Source organism: Tamandua tetradactyla, chromosome 6 (assembly GCF_023851605.1).
Source record: "Tamandua tetradactyla isolate mTamTet1 chromosome 6, mTamTet1.pri, whole genome shotgun sequence".
Lineage (NCBI taxonomy): Eukaryota > Metazoa > Chordata > Mammalia > Pilosa > Myrmecophagidae > Tamandua > Tamandua tetradactyla.
In genome coordinates this window covers 31,112,712-31,133,048 of record NC_135332.1, presented here as the reverse complement: position 1 = coordinate 31,133,048, position 20,337 = coordinate 31,112,712, and the positions used below count along the sequence as shown (strand labels likewise).

The 20,337-nt window shown below is 53.2% G+C and overlaps 1 long non-coding RNA gene across 1 annotated transcript; it reads left to right on the top strand.

Annotated features, from left to right (window-relative positions):
- Positions 1-11,850: 11,850 nt before the first annotated feature.
- LOC143685927 (uncharacterized) lies at positions 11,851-17,479 on the top strand. The gene is made up of 3 exons (XR_013176794.1): positions 11,851-12,211; positions 15,011-16,238; positions 16,528-17,479. It is a non-coding gene; the product is annotated as an uncharacterized LOC143685927 (long non-coding RNA).
- Positions 17,480-20,337: the final 2,858 nt, after the last annotated feature.

Genomic DNA, 20,337 nt, shown 5'->3' with positions numbered 1-20,337 from the left:
AAGCTTTAGATTTGACTCACTAGAGTGCACAAGCCACATCACTGGTGTACACACTTGAAAATACAGAAAACCCAAGCATAGAAACACATATGCATTTGCACTTAATCTATGAGAGATACCTGTCCACAAACCTCTTAACTGCTTCATGTTAGTAGAGAGATCCCTGAGTCCCCAAACCTACCAGTGCCCAGATTCCCTGACATACAGGTATACCTTCTCCCATGTGGGTAGGCGAATAGGTGTGCCTACTCACATATGTATATGTGAATGTGCCCTCATACCAGGGCTCAGAGTGAAGGTGGCAGTCTTAAGAAATGGGTGGGGGATAGGGATGGAGGAGGATGGTGATCAGGAAAAGAAGGAAGCCTGGAAGAGTAAGTGATGGCGCCGGGGCTGGCTGGAGCCAGGCCTCCTTGGAGAGACAGAAATATGGCAGGAGCGGTTGAGATCCCCCAGTCAGATGTCCCACAGGAAGGAGGTGAGGAATTGAAGCTTCTTCAAGGGCATTTTGCCTTCAAGAAGAGCAAGTTCACTTCAAACTGAACTCCCTGATGGAATGGATAGCACTAAACACTCAGCTGGCATCTAGCTCGGAGTTTAAACCCTGAAGCCTCAGAGCTCAGAGGGAGAAGGGGCACTGGGGGGTCGGGGGTGGGGTGGGCGGGGCTCCTTTGGTTGGTTGGAGAATTCACTCCCCACTCATCCGTCAGGGTTTGGGAGTTTGCTCAGCAGGGAAATCCTATTTCCCTGTGGGAGCACCTTTCCCACTTCCCTAAACAACTATAGCTCTATGGCCATCTCTGGACAGCTGGGGCTATGAGCCTAGGAGGACGTGTCCCTTTCCAAACTCTCCTTTCTTCAACCATCCTCCTCCTCTGGAGTGAGACAGCCACCAGCACACAATGCCCATTGGAGTTCAAAGTTGGTGAATTCCAAGGATGGCATCTTGGAATGCATTAAAGGACAAGAATGTCCTTTGGGTGGATTGGTTGTCAAGGCTTTTCACAAAGGAGATCCTTTTGAGCTGGAAGTGAAAGGATGAGCAGAAAGACATTTTCTTGAAAGGCCACGTACCCAGAGCCCTTTCTGTTCTGGAACTGGCAGGGAAGAGCAGAGGTATGTTCTTTGGCAGGGCTTCTGCAGCAATTGGCCTTAGGAGTTCTCTGAAGCCAGAAGATCCATAAAAAAAGACCCCCCCCCCTAAGTTCTTTGGGCTTCTCTGAACTAATACAGGACAGATAAGGACCACCATGCATCAGTCGAAAACACCTTGTGGCTCTACAGAACTTATGAAAAGTTCACTAATCTAAGTTCTATGCATTGTGACCAAAACAAACAAACAAACAAAAAACTCCTGTTATTATTATCCCCCATTTTACAAACTGAGGAAACCTCTCTCCACTATTACCTCTCTCTTCAGTACTTCTCACCTTCTAGTGATGATCTGCTTTCACCCTACCCCACCCCACCCCACCCCACCCACAGGAAGCCAGAAGATGTGCAGCTGGGGCAGGACTGATTAGGCGTCTGCAGGATCTCCTCAGATGCAAAGTCCCCTGGGAGGGGTCCCCTCCAACAAGAGACACCTCTCACCAACCTCAGGGCCCGAGGAGACTTCTGGGCAGGGGGGGACAGGTGAAAAGGGATGGAAAGGGATGGGCCTGAGGATTAGGAAGGATTGAGGATAGTTGTTGCTCAGAAGGGGAGACTGACCTGAGAGTCCTAAGGCCTGGGTTCTCATCCTGACTCAGCCACGAGCTCCCCTGCGTGATATCCTGGGTCAACCATTTCCATTTCTGAGACTCAGTTTATCCTTCAGTGAAACAAGGGAGCTGGATGCAAGACCTCCCAAACCTTTTTTACATACTTTACTGTGAATTGCAAAAGACGAAATCCAAAAGCATAATAAGACCAAGGAGGAGGACAAGAAAGAGAAAGAAAGAAAGGGAGAGATGGAGGAAGGAAGAAAAAGAAAAGGAAAGAGAGAAAAACTCCCTGGCAACTAACAATACCTCAGCTTCCCGCTAGTCACAAAGACCCTCCTAGCTTTACCCCATGCAGGTCCTCCGGTCAGCCCCTGGGCACAGTGGGCTGGCTTGGAGAACCTCAGCAGTTAGGACGCCCCGAGCCGACTGTGCGTCCTAGGTGGGGAACTGCGCCACGGGGATCTCGGGGGGTCAGCAGTGGGGAGGCGATTAGACTGATAGATCCGCGGGGTGCATGTTCCTTTGCGGACTGTTCGCGGGTGGCCCGGCAAATGCCATCCTATTCAATCCCGTAACGGATTCCCTTTGCAGAAGAGGCGCTCCTGGTGGTGGGATATACTTTGCTCAAGGTCATTCCGAGTCCCGAGTCTCCTGGAAGTGGAGACTCCATTCGAACCAGTACCTCTTCCCGGTGAGTCATTCCTCGCATCCCAAACCCGTACCCCCAAGACATGCATCTGCCACGGAAGTTGGGAGCGGGTCTGCAGCCCTTCTCAGGCTCTCCACGCAGCACTTGTGATGAGTCTGCCCAAGCGAATTCTTGTTTGGGGCTCTCGGCGGCTATTCCCGGCTCATCCACGCCCTTTCTTTTCCACCCTACACACCGTCCCCAAACGAAACTTAAAGTTAATTTTGCCTATTTTCGGGGGGTTTTAGGCTCGCGTTGGCCGGGGGGGGGGGGGGCTTTTTTAGAAATTCGGTTTAGGGAAATTTTTAATAATTCCGTTCGAACAATTCGGGAAGATGAATCGACTTGATTCGTTGCCCCAGCTTCCATCGGCTCGACCCGCCGCGCTCTGGACACAGCCCCCACATTCGGTGAGGCCCGAGGAAGAGGCCTGCGCCCCGCCTCCCTTCCAAATTTCATTTTTCCTGAAAATTTGAATTATTGCGTCTCCTTTCCTCTTTCCCATGACACGTTTAATGATCGCTGGCGCAAGAGGGGCGGCGGGCTGCTTACTGAAGTCACCGCCCGCCCGCGGTGCGCTTGGGTTTGCGCTCACCTCCGCGCTCTCCGGGGAGCTTTCTCTGCGCCTCCTTTTGCAAATAACCCTGGAGAAGCTCGGCGGGCAGGGGCGGGGGCTGCGGCGGGGAGAGGCCTCGGATTCCGCGCGACCCGGCTCCGGGCGCCGCTCAGCTGGCCGGCTCCCCGCAGGGGTCTCACAGCCGCCGGCAGCGACGCTTTCCCCGCGTCTTTGCTTTACTATCAATTTCAGCTTACGCTCCGGAAAAGTCTTCTATTTAAGATTCACCGGGACGTTCTAAGTAAAAATACACAAGTCACCAACCATGTTTAAAAAAAATTTATATGGGCGGGCCACGGTGGCTCAGCAGGCAGAGTTCTCGCCTGCCATGCCGGAGACCCGGGTTCGATTCCCAGTGCCTGCCCATGCAAAAACAACAACAACAACAAAACCCCACACACAAAATTTTGAACAACGCCTGGACCAAGTCTCGCCCCCTCATCTCTCAAACGTACGGGTGACCCAAAAAATGGGGCAGTTTTGTAGGTGCGTTGGAGGCGCCGCGGTGGGTTGGGAAATAGTCACACGGCTCTGGACTTCGCCTAGCGCTGAACTGGAAATGGCTCGGGTGGGGGGCGCACAGGCGTGGGGGGCTTCGCGGCCGGGGGCGTGGGAGTTCGCGGTGGCTGTCCGGCCCCGGGCCCGGCGGGCCGAAGTAGAGCCCGGGCGGACAGACTGCGTGACGGCGCACCAGATTTGCTCCGGGGCGATCGCAGCGAGTTGCTGGGAGGCCCCGAGCCAACCCGGCTGCAACGAATTCGGCGCTCGCCGAGCGAAGGCAGCTCCGTCGGGTTCTTCAGGTCTTCCCAGACCCGGACTTGGAAACTAGGGCGTCCCGCCGATATCCCCATTGCCCGGTCCTCGGTGGGAGGCTGGAAGTGGGACGTGGCGGGCATTGCACCTTGCATCTAGCGGGAACAACGAAGCAGGTGTGTGCACTGACAGACACACACACGACACACACGCACACATTAGATACACACTCACAGCCCAGTAGCCACAGCACACACTCCACACGTAGCCACAGCCACACAACATCCACAGTAATACACAAACGCATCGCACGTGCACAATGCACTCAGCATCCACCCACCACATACGTACGCACACACTCTCCCCCCCACACACGTTATTCGCGCCTGTCCCTTGGGAACCCCTCGATTCCGCTGGGAGCCTATATGGGTTGGGTTATTGGTTTCGCTTTTTGACTCAGGGACTGTTTTTCTTTCATGAGGAAAGGGTTGGTAGGGTCTCCACATCCTGATCTGGGTATCGAAACGGGGAAAAGGCAACAGCCTTATATTCGCTGGGCTAGACCTGGGAGACTGGGGGAATGCTACCTTGGGGCAGAGGGCAGGATAGAGGCGCGGATACCCCAGATGCACCAGCAACCCCTTCTCTCAAAGTAAGAAAAGTAACCACACTTTTAAAATAATAATAAGGCAGCCTTTCCCTCTGTGTACCAGGCTTTGGGATTCGAGACCTTAGGCCTTGGGAGGGGGGAGGGTAGACAGGGGGAAGAGGCAGAGGCAACTCAGTCCCACCCCGATCCTTCCCCTCTCTCCCAAAACCTCGTGGCTCCGCGATCCGGTGGGGGTAGGGGTGGGGGACCCAAACCTAGAGGAGCCGCCCAAGTGCACTTCCGGCTGTTTAAGGAGGGGCTGGGGCGTCGCGCCTGTTCCCCATCTACCCTCCATCATCACTCACACTCATTAATTCCCGTTGGAAAAGGATCGAACCACCAACTGCTGTCTGGGAAAGGCTGGAGGAGGAGGGAGAGGAGGTGGGGGAGTGGGCAGAGAAGGGGGAAGGGCTTGTAGTGCAGGCGAATGGGGGCCCAGAGCTGTTCCCCTGGAGGAACATTTTCTCACACCAGTTTACCCCTCCCCCTCCTCCCGAGACCGCGGCGACCACTCTCTGAGTGATCCTCACCTGCCCAGCCCTGACCTTGCTAGAGGAACAGCTTCCACACTCTGGGGGAGACAAGGCTTCCCCAGCCCAAATTCTGGGTGACTGTGCTCAGCCCCACCCCAAACCACCAGCCAACCCTACTGGGCACTGACTGCTTTGGTTGCTTTCCAGAGGAAAGGGAAGGAAGGCCAGGTAGTGGTTCCCTGTCTGAAACACAACAGCCCCCCCACCCCCGGAGGAGCTGCCCCTGGAGACCCCTCTAAGGACCGCTGGGTCTCCGGTTGGGAGGGAAAGCAGCGGTGGTCTGAGACCTGAGCATCACAGCTAATGCTTCTTAAGTGTCTTCTATGTCCCAGGCATTGTGTTGAGCCCTTTAATGCTTTATTTTATTTAACCATCACAAAAGTTCTATGAGCTAGGTATCAGTATTATCCCCACTGTACAGATGAGGAAATTGAGGCACAACGAAGTCATTTGCTTTAAAAACTGGAATTGGAACACAAGATGCCTTGCCCTCTTGACCACCATGGAATTATCTTACCTGGAGAAGCACCACTCAGCAAGGGCTGTAGAAGGGCTCAGGAGAGGGGTGCCCTCTGCAGGGTGGTGGTAAGAGAAGGAATAAAATCAATAATGACTTCTGTTTATTGTGGGCTTGTACACTAGCCATGAATCCAAATACTTTACATGCATTTTCTCATTTAAGTCAATCCATAACTCTGTAAGGAAGTCCTATTATTATCCCCATTTTATGGATGAGAAGACTGAGACACAGAAAAGGGGCATGCAGGGCCTATCCCAGCTTGGGTGGAAGGTAAGAAAGTGGGAAAAGAGTTGCCAACCATGAACTTGAAAGGGGACCCGTGGGCAGTCGGGTGGGCCGAGATCGGAGCTGAGAGGCTTCCTTGGGTGTGTTGGGCACCACTGTTGAGCTGGGAAGGGAAGAGTCGGGTGGCAGAAAGCCCCGTTAAGAGGCTGATACGGTAGGTCAAGTGTGAAGTGAGGAGGGAGGACCCAGGGGGCTGGTGGCAGAGGCAACGGAAAGGAAGAAAAGCATGAGAAGAGCAGCTCAGAGACAGACTCTGGACCCAGTGACTGTACAGGAGAAGATGGAGGCGAGTATGACTCTAAAGTTCCTGGCTTGGGCAACCAGAGGAGCCCTGGGTAGAAGCAATGTGTTTGGTTCAAAGATTCAGGCATCCAATGGGCTGATGGACCAGTGACCAAGATTCTGGACTTGGGTGCTCCAGCAGGCAGCCAGCCATGCTGATTAGTTTCCCTCCGTGCCCTGGTACAGGTGTCTCGCCCTGGCCCTGCCAGTGTGCTCAGGTGAAACTTGCATATATGCAGATGGATGCAAATGAGAGTAACCCAACCTGGGCCCTGAGCCCTGAGCCAGTGAAGCAGCGCCTCCCCTGCCTCCAGGGAGGGGAGGGGCCGCCCCAGCCCTGACTCACCCTCTGACATGCTGCCTGGAATGCCACTTCCCCAGTGGAGCTTCCTTTGACTTGGGGAACTTGCTCCTGGAATCATCCTCAAGCTCAGGTCCAGCAGATCACAACCCCGAGAACCTGGGGCTGGGATTGGGGACCAAAGGCTTTCTAAATCAGGGTAAGGATTTATTCTGAGCTCTCCTTGGAGAATGGGGAGGGGAGGAAGCAGGAAGAATGCTTGCATAATATGACATTTATAGGTTTACAATGCACGTGGCATTTCCTAAAGCATTTTCCCAACTTCAACGTCTTTGGGGTCTAATAATAACCTGTGAGGCAGGTGGTTCATTAGCTCCATTTCACAGCTGCGGACTCAGGCCTCTGTTGTGAAGTGCCTTGCTAGAGACCTGGCTAGTGTGTACAGAGCTGGACTTCCAATCCAGGCCTTCTGACTCAGCGCTATTTGCACAACTCTATGGTTTGATGCTAGGCTTAGGGAGAGGAAGCTAATTCTGGAGTCTGGGACTCAGTTTGGGAACTGCTCACCCTCAGATATCCAGACAAGCCATGAGAAAGAAACTTTTAATCCTGTCAGCCCTCAGGAACCTCAGCGATGAGTGAGTTCTGGCTTCTAGACTGAGGCCATGCCCCTCCCATCTGTTGGACCGGGCACCCCAGTTTGGGCTCCTTCAAGACTCACCAAAATCAATACTCTATTTTTTTGGGGGGGGTGCATGGTCTGGAAATTGAACCCGGGTCTCCCGCATGGAAGGTGAGCATTTTACCACTGACCCACCCGTGCACCCCAATACTCTATTTTTTAGTACCTGCAGGTAACTGGGTACAAAGTCTGTGTGGGGTGCTTTGGGAGATTGGCCTAGGGTCCTTCAAAGCGCCATCTAACAATGAATTTGGCAATTAATGTGTATCAAAATTGTGGAAAGGATAGATGAAAATGAATACACACACACACGTATACACATGGTCAATGAATACTTATAAACTAGGTACCCAGGTCAGGAAATAGAACTTTATGAGGTCCCAGGAGCCCCCTGAATGCCTCCCCTCCCCAGATCAGAATCCTCCCCTCCCCCTAAGCAATCACTGTCCTGGCTTCTGGGTTAATCACTTCCCTGCTTTTCCTTGTCATTTTATCACTCATGTCTACTTACTTTCACTTGTTTATTAACTTCACATAAGTTAATAAAGCACACCCGTTCAGGAGCCAGGCAGATCTGAATTCTAATCCCAGCTCCACTTTTACTGACTTGGGCAAATAAATCTCTGTATCTCAATTCCCACACCTATAAAAGGGACATCATAATAAGCCCAATCTCACAGAGTTGCAAAGATCCAGTGAATTAATCAGATGGGCACCAGAGTAGGTGTTTAGCCTGTCAGCTCCCCTTCCTCTTTCTGTTGGTCCCCTTTTCTCATCCACAAAGGATATGCTTGTCCCCATCACTTAATCTACCTGGAGGGCACCAAACCCAACTTGATCAAAAAGCTTTTGTTCCCAAAGGTTTTGGTGCTAGCTGGAGGTATCAGTCCCAGGACAGGATGCTCCTGCAGGGCAGAAACTCTGTCCTTCCTCAGCTCTTTGTCCTCACAAAGTGCGACTGGCACTGTAGGTACACTAGGGTGCTTTCCACAGCCCTTGCTCTCCAGCTGATCCTGAAGCCACCCTCAGCTTCTCCTAAGTACACGGACACTCATGAGGGGCTGCCCCTCAAGCGTCGGGAATACTTTCACACTCGAGATTCTCAGCCAATCCTCATCACCCTGTCATATAGGTGGGGCAGCAAGTATTGCTGTCCCCATTTCACAGATGAAGAAACCAATGCCCAGAGCGGCTTGGGGACTTGCCCAACGTTGCACAACCAGCAAGTCGTAGATCTGAGGTTGGAACCCCAGCCTGCAGATCTGGGGTCCTCTGGCCTCTTCGAGACCAGCCCAGCTGTTTCTGGAATGGATGAAGAAGATAGAGACAGAGCATCTCAGCTAAAGGCCATTGCGTGGGTCTGAAGGGGTCTCTGGGCCATTTGAGGAAGGTGGATGGCCTGAGTGAAGCCCCATCGCTGCAGAGGATAGTACAATGTCAGGAGTCAAGACTTGGAGAGAAATAAGGCAACCAGTCCTACCAGAAACAGGAAGTGGGAATGTGAGAATCACCTGCAAAAGCACAAAGAGCTTCAGACTAATTTTGTATGAACTTTGAGGCCAGAATGCAGAGAACCCAAACGGAAACCACAGGAATGTAGATTTTGGTTCAATACGCGGAAGACATTTTTACCAATTAGAGTTTTCCAAAAGCAGCACATTTTTCGCCTCTGTCTTAGGCGCCAACTCATTCTATCTCGTATGGAGAGATTATTCCACACCTCCACCTCAGTTTCTTCTATTGAAATAAGACATCCCGAGGGCAGCTTCACTGCTTGTTGAGCTTTTCTTCCTTCAGCATATATGTCTCAAACACTTGTTGAGGATGGATTGTCCTCAACCAGTGTTTGAAAGGCAGTGAACTTCCCATCGCTGGAGGTGTGCAACAGTTGGGGATGCTGTAAAGTACAGCTGAGGGCTTGAGCTTCGGAGGCAGGTGGTGGTAGGTTTGTGCGCCTCTTATTGTCCATTATTTCCAATTCCATTTTTTCCCATCTTTCTTGCCATTTGTTCTTTTGTGTGCTCTAGTCCAATTGTTCTGTCATCAAGCTCACTTATTCTTCTTTCTGCTTCTTCAAATCTGCTATCGTGTGTCTCTGGTATATTTCTGATTTGGCTAGCTGGATCTTTCATCTCTGTGCGAGTTGCCATTTTTAATTTTAATCTTTTGAATTCTTCTTTATGCTCTTCCAGTGTCTTCCTGGTATCCTTTATTTCTTTATAAATATGCTTGAGTAGTGGTTCCATATTGTATGTTCCCTCCAGAGTTTTGATTTGGTCATTTGGCTGGGTCATTTCTGCTTAGATCTTTACATGCTTTGTGATTTTTCTATTGTGCTCGGGGTATTTGATTACCTTAAGGTTATTTTGCAAGTTGGTTTCCTTCACTTGTCTAAAGTTTTGTATTTGCTTGATTTTGCATTGAAGGTTTCCTTTTGCATTTGATTTGTTAGTTATTTCCTGCCAAACCAAGGCCTGGATCTTATGTAAGGGATACAGTTCTACTTGAGGGTCTATTAAAAGGTAGGCCAGTGTGCACAGGTACTTCAGTGGAAGAATGCCTCCCCACCACCTGGGAGACCCGGGCTCAATTCCCAGCCCATGCACCCCCCAAAAAAGAAAATAATAATATAATAAAAGTATGAAAAAAAAACAACAAAAACACCTCAACAGTAGTAGGCCCCAAAGTCAGAAGGAGACACCCCAAGATATAGTGGAAATGAACTCAGACTGGAAAAGGCAGTTGGTTTGAATCTCAGTTTTGTTTTTCACCGGCTAAGAGACCTTGGGCCTATGACTTGGGATTTCTGAGCCTCATTCCCTTCTATAAATGGGAATAAATATACCTACCACAGAGAATTGTGGGGAACAAATGAGACACTGCCTGTGACCAGTCCAGTGCCCAGCTAATACTGCAGATTTTTTTATGATATATGTGATTGAGGGGCTGTATTATGGGCTAGAGAGTTGGACTAGGTGCCTGCTAATGATTCTATTTGACAAGCATCACAAACTAGGAACAGATCAGCTCAACATAGGAAACTGGGTCCAAATGCAAGTCTCACATGGATTTTCCTACCTTTTCTGTGCTCCTCTTCCCCATGGGCAAACTCAGGGGTTCCTATAGAATCTGAGCATCATTAGCCCTGGAAAAGTACCAATAATCCCCACACAGCCTGGCTAGCCTTCCAAACCCTGCTTTGGTCAAGAACAGAGACCAAAAGTTCTGATTCACCTGTTACCTGCTCAAACCACAAGCCCTTAACAGGCTTAAGCCTCTAAGCCAGGGAAAATGACGCGGCACCTCCTGGAAGGTGGTGGTGGCTCCTGTGTAACAGGTGTCCAGGTTGGGAGGGGCCCTCAGCAGCCTCAGACCAGCCCCGAACTACTGGCATGGCTGCTCTTCCTTCTTAGGGCTGGAAAGGACCTGGGAGGGTTCTGGGATCAAGAAGGTCTGGAGTGGCCCTGGAAGTCTATATATTACCAAGTAACCCAAGTGAGAAACCGACCTGACCCAGCACCCCTTCATGTTATGCGTGAAGAAGTCCATTTGCCCATTATGATATGCTGGAATTGGGTGAAAGCCCAGCTCTCCGGACCCTTGTACAGGGTGTTTTCCAACCCAATTGCCTCTCGTGGTTCATTACCCCAGTAAAGGGAGGACAATTTCACATGGAAGTCTTCTGAATCCCTCCCCCAGGCCTCCTTTGGAGGCAGTGTCCATTACTCCAGAGTCATTCACCCTTCTGGAAATGGCCCCTGAGAAAAATGAGATGGAAGCCTTGCAGACCTGCGAAGGACCTCCCCCAGGCCAGGGCACAGGAGCAAGTAGGTGTTTGAGGCTAGAGGCATGGAGTGTCACACAGACACATGCTTGGAAATAGCCACTCCTCTGGCAACAATTTTTGGTCTGGTTTAGAATAACTCTATTCACCGTCCCTAGCGTGGTGCCTGGCACCCAGGGTCAACTAATGGCCTATTGAATAAATGACTGATGCTTAATAGTGATCCTACTCAATTGTCTTCAATACTGCAGGGCCCTCCCTAGGGGAAAAGGGTGCTGGGACCCAGCAGAGTCCCAGAGAGTGCCGAGCAGTGGGCGTTCAGGATGGAGGGTGGCCAGGGAGGCGCGGTCAGGAGGAGGGAGGGAGTTAAGAGGGCAGCTATGAATCAGACCTGCCCCCACTCCCACCCCAGGAACCAATTCCCATCACATCTCAGCCCTGAAGTTTCCATGAACACAAGGGGTCTGTGTGATTATGTAATTGTGTGAATGCTGCCTTTGCTGTTGTGAATGTGTGACTCATGTGTAACTGTGTGTGTGTGATATGTGTGTAACTGAGACTTTGTGTGTGTGACTCCTTGTGGCTTGGGCGTGGCTCTGTGCATTGTGTGCAAGCTGTGTGGTTGTGTGGTTGCATGTGACTGCCTGCATGGCTTGCGTTTGTGTGACTATGTGCCTAGAAATGTGTATTGTCTGTGTGATGGTGTGTGACTCTCAGAGACTGGTCCTGTGGGCAGCTGAGTGTTGGGTGTGTAGCTATGTGTGCCTCTGGGTGGTCCTGTGAACGACTGCGGGTGGGACTCCCGCGTGGGACTCGCTGCCTCCGCGTGGGCCTGGGAGTCAGGCTGTGTCTTGTCCTGTGTGACCGTGTGCATCTCTGCCACTGCCTGGCGGGCTGCTGGCTTTGCCTACCATGTGCATAGCTGGGTGTCGTGCCCTCCACTGTGTGTGTCACAGTGTGTCCCTCCGAGTGACTCAGCTGTGTCACTGTGTGTGACTGTGACTGTGTCTGGGAGCCAGCATCCCCCTCAGACCACTGTCCTTTGGTGGCTTTGATGTGGTTGAGTTTCCAGGGGCCATAAGGACTCCTGCCTCACTCTTGAGGACTTCAAAAGATGAGATCCTTTCTGTCCAGTGGGGGAAAACCCGTCGTTTCCCCCTCATCCTCACCCTCTCCTGCTGCTGTGGGGAGAGTCCTATTTCCTTATTTTTGCTGTCTAGGATGGGTCCATGGCTGCAACTGACTCACGGCCCTTTCTGAGACACTTGGGGAAGGAAATATGGGCAGCTTGGATGGAGTCTCTGCCCACGAGACCAGGGACCTCCAGAGCAGGGCCGAGGAAGATATCTGGATCCATTGTGGCTGCACTGCTGGGTCCCCAAGCCTGGAAGGTCAAGGATGCTTCTTTTGAGGTCATTGCTTAGCCTCCAGCCTCCTACCCCCAGATGAGAGGCCGCTTTCCTTGTCTAAAAGTTCTCCCTTTCCTTTAGTCACAAGGCCTGCTAAAAAGTGAGCTGGAGCTTTGGAGGTGGGTTAGTCCACCAGGAGCCACCTCGCTGCTGCTAGTTCAGCCTGGCCCAGTTGAAGCACTGCGGCTTCCGGCAGATGCCTTCACTCAACTACACTGTTTGAGCGCCCCCTATGGGCACAGCGTGCGCGGGTGGAAGGAGGCATCGCGGGAGGACAGAGGCAGCACAGCAGTGGGTGGGCATCCAGTGTGATGGGGGAGACGCAGCCGCTGTCCCCGGGGATGCCTGTGTGTTACGAGAGAGGCAGAACCCTCTGATACACAGGCTCTGAGACTAACAAGGAGAATCAAACTATAGCTCCTTGGGCTGAAAGAAGAGCCTTGTTCAAAGTTGAGGAAGAACCAGAGAAGGCTTCTGGAATGTGGCAGTGGGGACTCGGGGGCAGTCTGGGAGGAAAAGTGTGTCCTGAGGATGGGTGGCTGAGAGGACCCAGGTGTGGAACAAATCCTTGGAAGATACACAGGAGGCCAGGAGAGGTTGGAAGGCTGAGGTGGCATAGCTCTTCTGTGAGGTGACAAGGGAGGCTTGGGCTGGACCCATTCATGTGGCAGAGGAATTCTGCCCAAGCAGAATCTTTGGGTTGGAAGTCCCCCTTGGTGTCTACCTGGAGCCCCTCCAGCTGCAGCCAACGTAGATCTGATGTCTGGCCACCAGGAGGAAGCTCTAAATTGGGCATTTACCTCCTTCTTTCTGCTCCAACCTGGGAGCCAGACACCCAACCGTGCTTCCGGCTAGCTCGGCTTCCTGCCTCTTTGTCCACCCCAAAGATGCCCCTGTCAGGCTGTTCCCCAGTCAGTGACTGAGGCCATGAAAACTTCTCTCTGCCCCCACCTTCCTGGCCCGCTGCCTTGGACGCTTCTTCCAGCTTCTGGGACTAGCTAACTCACCAGGGATTATCCTCCACCCTCCTGGCCCAATTCCCCCACTTGGGGTTTAAGGGTGTTTGGACCACCCTCCTGGAGGAACTGAGAGGAGCCCTGAGCTGAGGAGTCCAGAGCTGGACTTGGGGGTGCTCATTGGGCCACGGTGGGCAAGGGGTCTCAGTTTCCCTGTCTGCAAAATGGGGCCGATGGCCTACCCTGCTGGGGTCTCAGGGTGGGTGGCAAAGGTCCCAGTGAGCTCATGGGTGTGAAGGCCCTGGTGAGCCATAAATAGCCCAGGGTTGGTGGGAGGGAAGGAGGGAAGGAGGGAAGCCATGTTATTCCAGCTGGGCCCTGCTACCCACAGGGAAGTCTTAGCCAGCGGGGGGTTGGCGGGGACAGGGCTGTGAGGATCTCTGTGCCAAGTGCTGGAAACAGAAGTGGAGGCTGGCATCCCAAGGAGAACTAGGATCTACAGAGCCCACCCCATGGCCAAGTGCTGGGGCGATAGCTCCAGGGTCTGTGACTTTGCACCGTGACTTGGAAGATCCTGCTATTGGAGGATCTTTACCAAGTGACATCACTCTCAGCCTCTCTGACATTCCTCCCTCTGCAGGGAGGGGAAGGAGATGCCATCTTCTCTGCCCTTTCATCCCTTAGCCCCGGGTAGAGATGAGGCTGAGCATGTAAGCTAAAATGGATTTAGGATTAGCTGTGGCTTTTTCTTGTAAGGAAAATGCTAGCACCACAATCAGTTCACCAGAAGGGTCTTGCTGCATCTTTCTCCAGCGCAATAGAGAGATGTATCCAGAGCTCTTTCTCCTTCTCCAAATGGGCAAGCTGGTGCCTTCCCTGTGTACCCCCACCCCCTTTCAAGCCACCCACCCTCTCTCTCCTTCCGCATGCTCATCTTGGCCTCCCCCTCTGAGCCTTCACACAAGCTGCCCCCCATCCCAAATGCCCTCCCCAGACATGCCCTACCCCTCAGATTAAGTACTGACACTGCCAATTTCTAGCCACAGGACCCTGGGCAAGTCACCAAACCTCTTCGAGCCTCAGCCTTCCTGCCTGTAAAATGGGGCTAACAGTATCTCCCTGGATGGTGAGAAATATCCCAGTTCCTGCCACAGGAACTGCCCAACACCTTTGTCCTTCTTAGACCCTCTCCCAGTGCCTGTTTGCCTTATGTTGTTTTGCAACATTTACTGCTTTGCAATTAGTGAAAAGATAGGTATTTGCTGCCCACTTTTACTACATGTTTAGCACTGTGGCAGGTCCTGGGGTGGTCCAGGAGTGGCTCTCTGCCCATCTAGAAACAGTCGCCAGCCTTGGTGGGCAGGCGACACCCACTGATGTGAAACATCCAACCACTCTCCCCAGCACAGTGATCATACTGGGCTAAGTGAGTAGAGAGTTCTGGAGGAGACAGAGAGTGGTCAGGGAGGGCTTCCTGGAGAAGGGGACCTTGCAGGACAAGTAGTATAGGCAGAGGGGACAGAGAGCCTGGCAAAGGAATAACCATTGTGTACGCTCTGGGGACACAGGAGGGGAGGGAGAGTGCTGGAAGTTTTGGGAGCAAAGACAAGGTTGAAAAGTCAGGCCGGAAGCTGGAGACCCTTGAGATCCATCCCGAGGAACTTAGGTGGGTAACCGGGAGCCACAGCAGGGTCTTGAGCAGAGAACTGAAGTTGAAAGTGAAGGGATGGGTCTTCTCCTTAGTAAGCAGCTGCTGTACTCCAAATTTTTGCTAGGTGCTTATTCTATGTTTTCCCACCTGATTCCCAAGGAACCCGGTGAGATATGCATTTTCTCTGTTTTACAGATGAGGAAACTGAGACTCAGAGAAGTAACTTTCTCCAAGGTCGTAGAACGAAGGAGGATGTGAGACAATGGAAATCTGTGTGACTCCAGAGTCCACATGCTTATCAGCAAAACCCAGTTTTTCCCAAAGGGGATGTGGGTCACAGCTGGCAGGACCTTTCTTTCCCTCCCTGTCCCCACTACTGAGTCTGTAGTGAGGCTGCTCCAGGCCTGGGGGATCTGGAACCGAGAGAGACACATGTTGATTTTTCTACTGCTTACGGGATGGAGAAGTCAGGGACCAGACGGGGACCGCTTGCCTCTAGTCATCACACTGGGAGGGACCAGCAGGGCCAGAGGCTGGGTGAGAGGGAGTAGGCAGAGGTGACTTTCGAGCCAGGCTGCCCAGGAAGGACAGGAGGCTGCTGCTGGGGCCAGGACAGCTAGAGCGAGTCGCAGGAAGGATGAGGCATTGGGTCTGGAACACTGAGCCTGATGTAGGCGGCCAAGCAGAGACAGCCCCCGGCTTTGGAAACCCAGGCTCAGAGCTCATTGCAGAGGCCTGACCTCAAGGACATTCCAAATACTCTTTCCGATCCCCTCCAGACGGGGGACGCCCAGAGAAGGGGGACTGCAGTGCCTCCTTCCTAGGTTCTCCCTAGCAGCACCCAGAGTTGTGTTCTGAGGTGGGTGGGGGTAGGATTCTAGGAAGACATAGCCTGCCAACCCCCCTGACTGCCCCGCAGTGCTCCCTCCTCTCCTAGCAGTCCCTTTGAGGTTTGTGAGCTTGGAGGGAGGACCATCTCCCTCACCTCAATTCCTACAAGAACTGATGCCCTGGTCCTTGCTGGGACCAACCCCACCAGCCCCTGGGTTATCTGTGCATGTCTCTCTCTCTCTCCCCAGGTCACTCATTTGTTCAACAGCTGTCTCTTGAGCACTCACTAAGCCAGGCCTTGTGCTAGGTGCTTAGGATATAACCATGTCCTTATGGAGCTTACATTCCAATGGGAGAGACAGGCAATAACCAAGTAATTAAAGATAGGCTCATTACAAATAGCAATAGGTGCCATGAGGAAGAATAAAGCAGGGTTGGGGGACAGAGGAGATGGGTGTGCCAGAGATGCGGGGACACTATTTTAGCGTGACTATTCCAGGAAGAAATCTCTTAAGTCTTGGATGACAAGGAAAAGGAAAAGGGTAGAGAAGAGCATTCCAGTTGGAGTGATGGCCAGTGCAAAGGTCCTGAGGTAAGGGCAAGCATGGTGTGTGTGAGGAACAAAAGTGGAATGAATGAAAGGGAAAGTAGAGGAATGAGGTGGGGGTGGGAATGGGGGAGGAAGAGAAGAGGAGCCTGGGGAGGTGGGCAGAACCCATATGGTCGAGGGCCTTGTAGAATTTCCATATTAAGATGGGAAGTGACTGGAGGGTTTGAAGCAGGGGAGGGACGTGTCCTAACGTATGTTTATAAAGATCTTTTTGGCTGAGGGGGATGAGGGCCGAGATCAGTCAGGGTCATCTCTCATCCTTCCCCTCCAGGATCTCGACGCCCCCGGCCCCCAGACTCTTCTACACATCTGAACACTGGCCTTCAGGGAACATTCCAGAGGACTCGCCTTCATTTATTGTCTCCTAATGAGGAAGGCTCTGGGGGCAACTTTAGGAGACCCCCCACAGGAGGTGGCTGTCTTGGAAGGCTCTCTTGTTTGCCCTGTAGGAGGGAGGCACCTACCCAGTGCCCACACTAACACCCAGAGGAAATCTCAGGGCTGGGGAAGATGTCTGAATGAGGAGGTGGCAGAGCAGGTAGCCCAACAGGTAACCTCTGCTCTCTGCTCTCCCCTCCAGCCCTGCTAGAGCCCCTGTTTACTGCAGCCGGGTTGAGGGGTGAGGTGGCCTCTGTCTGGGTGGGGCCTGTGGAATCTGGAGGCCTCTTGGGGGCTGACCCTGGGGATGGACGCCCAGCAGCAGCCTTGGGAAGGGACTGAGTCAGATCCGGAGAGCAGCCCAAGGCAGCCCAGCTGAGGTCACGGTCTGGTGGCTGGAGGTGGCCTCCCGACCCGGCCTCCACCCCCAGCTGGTGTTTGTCAAGAGGGACCTACGACGTGTGCCAGGCGCCTTTCTGGCCTCTCTGTGGGACTCCTGGGATGCAAGATGCTCAGAGCCAAGACGAGGCAGTAGCTGTGCTTCGTTCTCTATCCTTCCAGTGCGCTCAAGTCTGAGGGCAGGAACCTGCAGGCCCTGAGTGGTCCCCGTCTGAGGTCTCCCGAGAGGCGTGCCCCTAGCCTCAGGGGGCCCAGGGTAAGAGGGGACTGTGGCACACTTACAGAACACACAGATGAACATCAAAAGGAAACACTCCAATTGGATCAAGACCTGGAGTGGAAAGTGGGTAAGGGTCGGTGGGAGTGAGTGAGTGGATGTGTCCAAAGGGGCCCCCAAGGAAGGCAGTGGGAAAAGGGCCGGACTCAGGCCTGAAACCCTCTGTGGATACAGGGTTCCTTCTGTCTGGGAAGAACCTCTTCTGTGCAGCTGTGGCTAAGGCCCCCTAGCCCTCTGAGCCTAGGGCAGGCACGTCCCTGATACCAGGGTACCCCTGATGCCCATTTGGGGCTGCCCACTCCTGGCTCCTTCTTCTGGAAGTTTACCCCCAGTGCACTGAGACAGGGAGTTGTGCAAGGGTCGGGAGGCCCGGGCGGCAGGCTGGCTGGGGAGGGGAGATTCCTGCCTCCCACCCCCACCCCCCGAGGCCTTCCCTCCTGCAGCCATGGCCTGGGAGTGCAGCAATCGCCCTCCTCCGCGGTTGTCTGCTGGGCTGTCTGTCGGAGCTTGTTTGGCCTGAGGGTTCTCAGCCAGGGCCTCCTCCCCCTTGTCTTCCTGCTCAAGAACAGCAACTAGAGGCCTGAGGTGGGAGGAAGGCCAGGGGCCACAGTAGATAGTGGCAAGGCTGTGTCTCTCAGCCCTGGAGGGAAATCAAGTGCCTCCTGGACACAGCCCTGGGCTGGGAGGTTTCCTGCCTTCCAGGAACCAGACACACAATTGGCCCAAGGTGGGCATCGGTGAGTCCCTGTAGGATGGACATATCTGAGCCCCTGACCCAGAAACAGCAACACAAAGGTGGACTCTAGATCTAAGGCCATGAAAAAATCTCCCTGGGGAAAGATCTGGGCTCAGCACAAGAAGAGAATGATTTGATCATATTCCCAGCCATCTCAAGGTGGCATGGGCGGCCTTGGGACCGAATGAGTTGCCCATCAGGGAAGGCATTCAAGTATACACTGCAAAAGTTAAGTATCCTCTCACTGAATATTCATCGAGCACCTTCTGTAGGTGGCCCAATCCAGGGAGATGGGCATTGAACCACATGATAAAGTCCCTTCCAACCCTGAGATCCTAAAACAGGAGCTATCTGGGCGGGCTTCTCAGAGGAGGTGGAGGGAGAAAGAGAAAGGACTTTTGGCAGGGGCTGGAGAGTGGCCAGGCCCGAAGCTCTGGAGCTTGCCGGAAGCCTTGGGCAAGCTTGGGCTGCAACTGGACACCGCCCCTCCTCCCAGGGGGTGCGGGCAGAGGAGGGGGCTTAGGTCCAGGGTGGGGGTGCTGAGGGGCTGGTGCAGGGGAGCCAGACAGCTTCTTAGAAAGTGGCAGGCAGGTGAGCGGGGCTCCCCGGTGATCATTAAGGAACAAAGGTGCCGAGTGTGGCACGGGAGCCTGCGCGGGCCTCTGGGGCAGGCAGCTAATGGGAGCCTGGAGGAGAGGTAATGAGCAGAGGAGCCGAGCAGACAGCCCGGCGTCGCGACGCCCACAGGCCACCCCCGTACCCTCGTGCTCCAGAGCAATAACTGGAGCACCCAGATTGGGGGTGAAAACACATGGAGGGGAGCAGGGTGAGTTTTTCCAGGCACTCCGGTGAGATTTTTGTGGGGACGTGGATTGGTGGAGAGAGGGGACCAGGGAGCAGATGAGCCTGGGACAGCAGGGGCTTCATCAGCATGAGGTCAAGGATAGGGGCAGAGAACTTGGGCGGGTGCCCGGAGTCCCCAAGGTGTCCGGGTGCCTGGGAGAAGATGCCCTGCCCAGTCTTAAAGTGAACTAACTCTCAGAGGCAGGAGGGGGCCACTGAGGCCAGGGCCCCAGGCTCAGAGTCAGGGAAACCTGGGATCTGACTCTGCTTTCAATAGCAGTGTGACCCCAGGCAAGGTTCAACAGTCTGTACCCCGCAGGCTAGGCAGCGTGTCCAGGGGGCTGGGGGGTGGGAAAGCCCTTGGCTCAGACTGGATGGAATCAGAAGCTCACACCCGAGCCCCACACCTGGTCTATCCTCCACCCAAGCAAAGTGCACGCCTAAAGTCACCCACGCCGTTTAGAGCCCCAATCCCTACCCCTGCATGCGCACCCCATAGTCCTACGTGTCCCACTTGTGCCAGCAGAACCCCGAACTCCCCTCCCCTCAGATTCTCAAAAGGCTTGTCTCCATCATTTGCTCCCCAGCTTCACCCCCAAAGAAGGGTCTGTAAAGCTACCCTCAACACCAAGTCATCCTGCAGCAGGGTGACTCACACAGGGAGACCCCGTCAATGTGCACAGAGTGGTGAGCTATATATAATCTTCATGTGTAACTTAGTGTGCTCTCTCTCACACACACACACATACATGCACAACTTGTGTATGTGCAGGAAAGTTTGGAAATGAGAGTTGAGAGATCATCTAGGCCAGCCCTGCCTCAAGACTATAGACCATTCAACACCTTCACAATTGATGGAGATGACCACACACACACACACTTTATGTGGTTGACATGCGTACACACCCCTTACTGTGTTTGGCCAGTACACTAATTGTTCTACTCCCCTCTACGTCCCTCCTGACTCTATCTGATCACTTCAGTGCTTTCCGAGTCATCTTCCCCAAGCTCAGCTTTCCCTGTGTCTCTCTACTGCTCAGACACCCTCCATGGCTCCCCATTGCCCTCTAAGATAAATTCCAGGTCTTCCTCACTGCCATTCCTCTTTTTGGTTCTTTAGTGGCTTCCCAACTTTATAGGACCCCAGTAATCTTAGGGAGCAACAGCACTATCTCCCAGTCCCATCCTTGAATTCCCTTTCCAAGGTGCTGTGAAGTCTTCTTTTGAATAACTACAGTGGCAGGGACTCACCACCTCCTGAAGTAGCTGGTTTCATCTCCAGACAGCCTTAGTTAGTTGAGCTTAATTTAGCAAAGGCACCCAGCCTGGTTCAACTTTTGCTGCCACATGGAAGTTCCTTGTAACCTCTTGCCCCATGGTTCTGCCTTCGGCATCCCCTGCCTTCATGGCCAGCTATTGCTTGGTGTCTGAGTCTTCTTCTTTGCCAT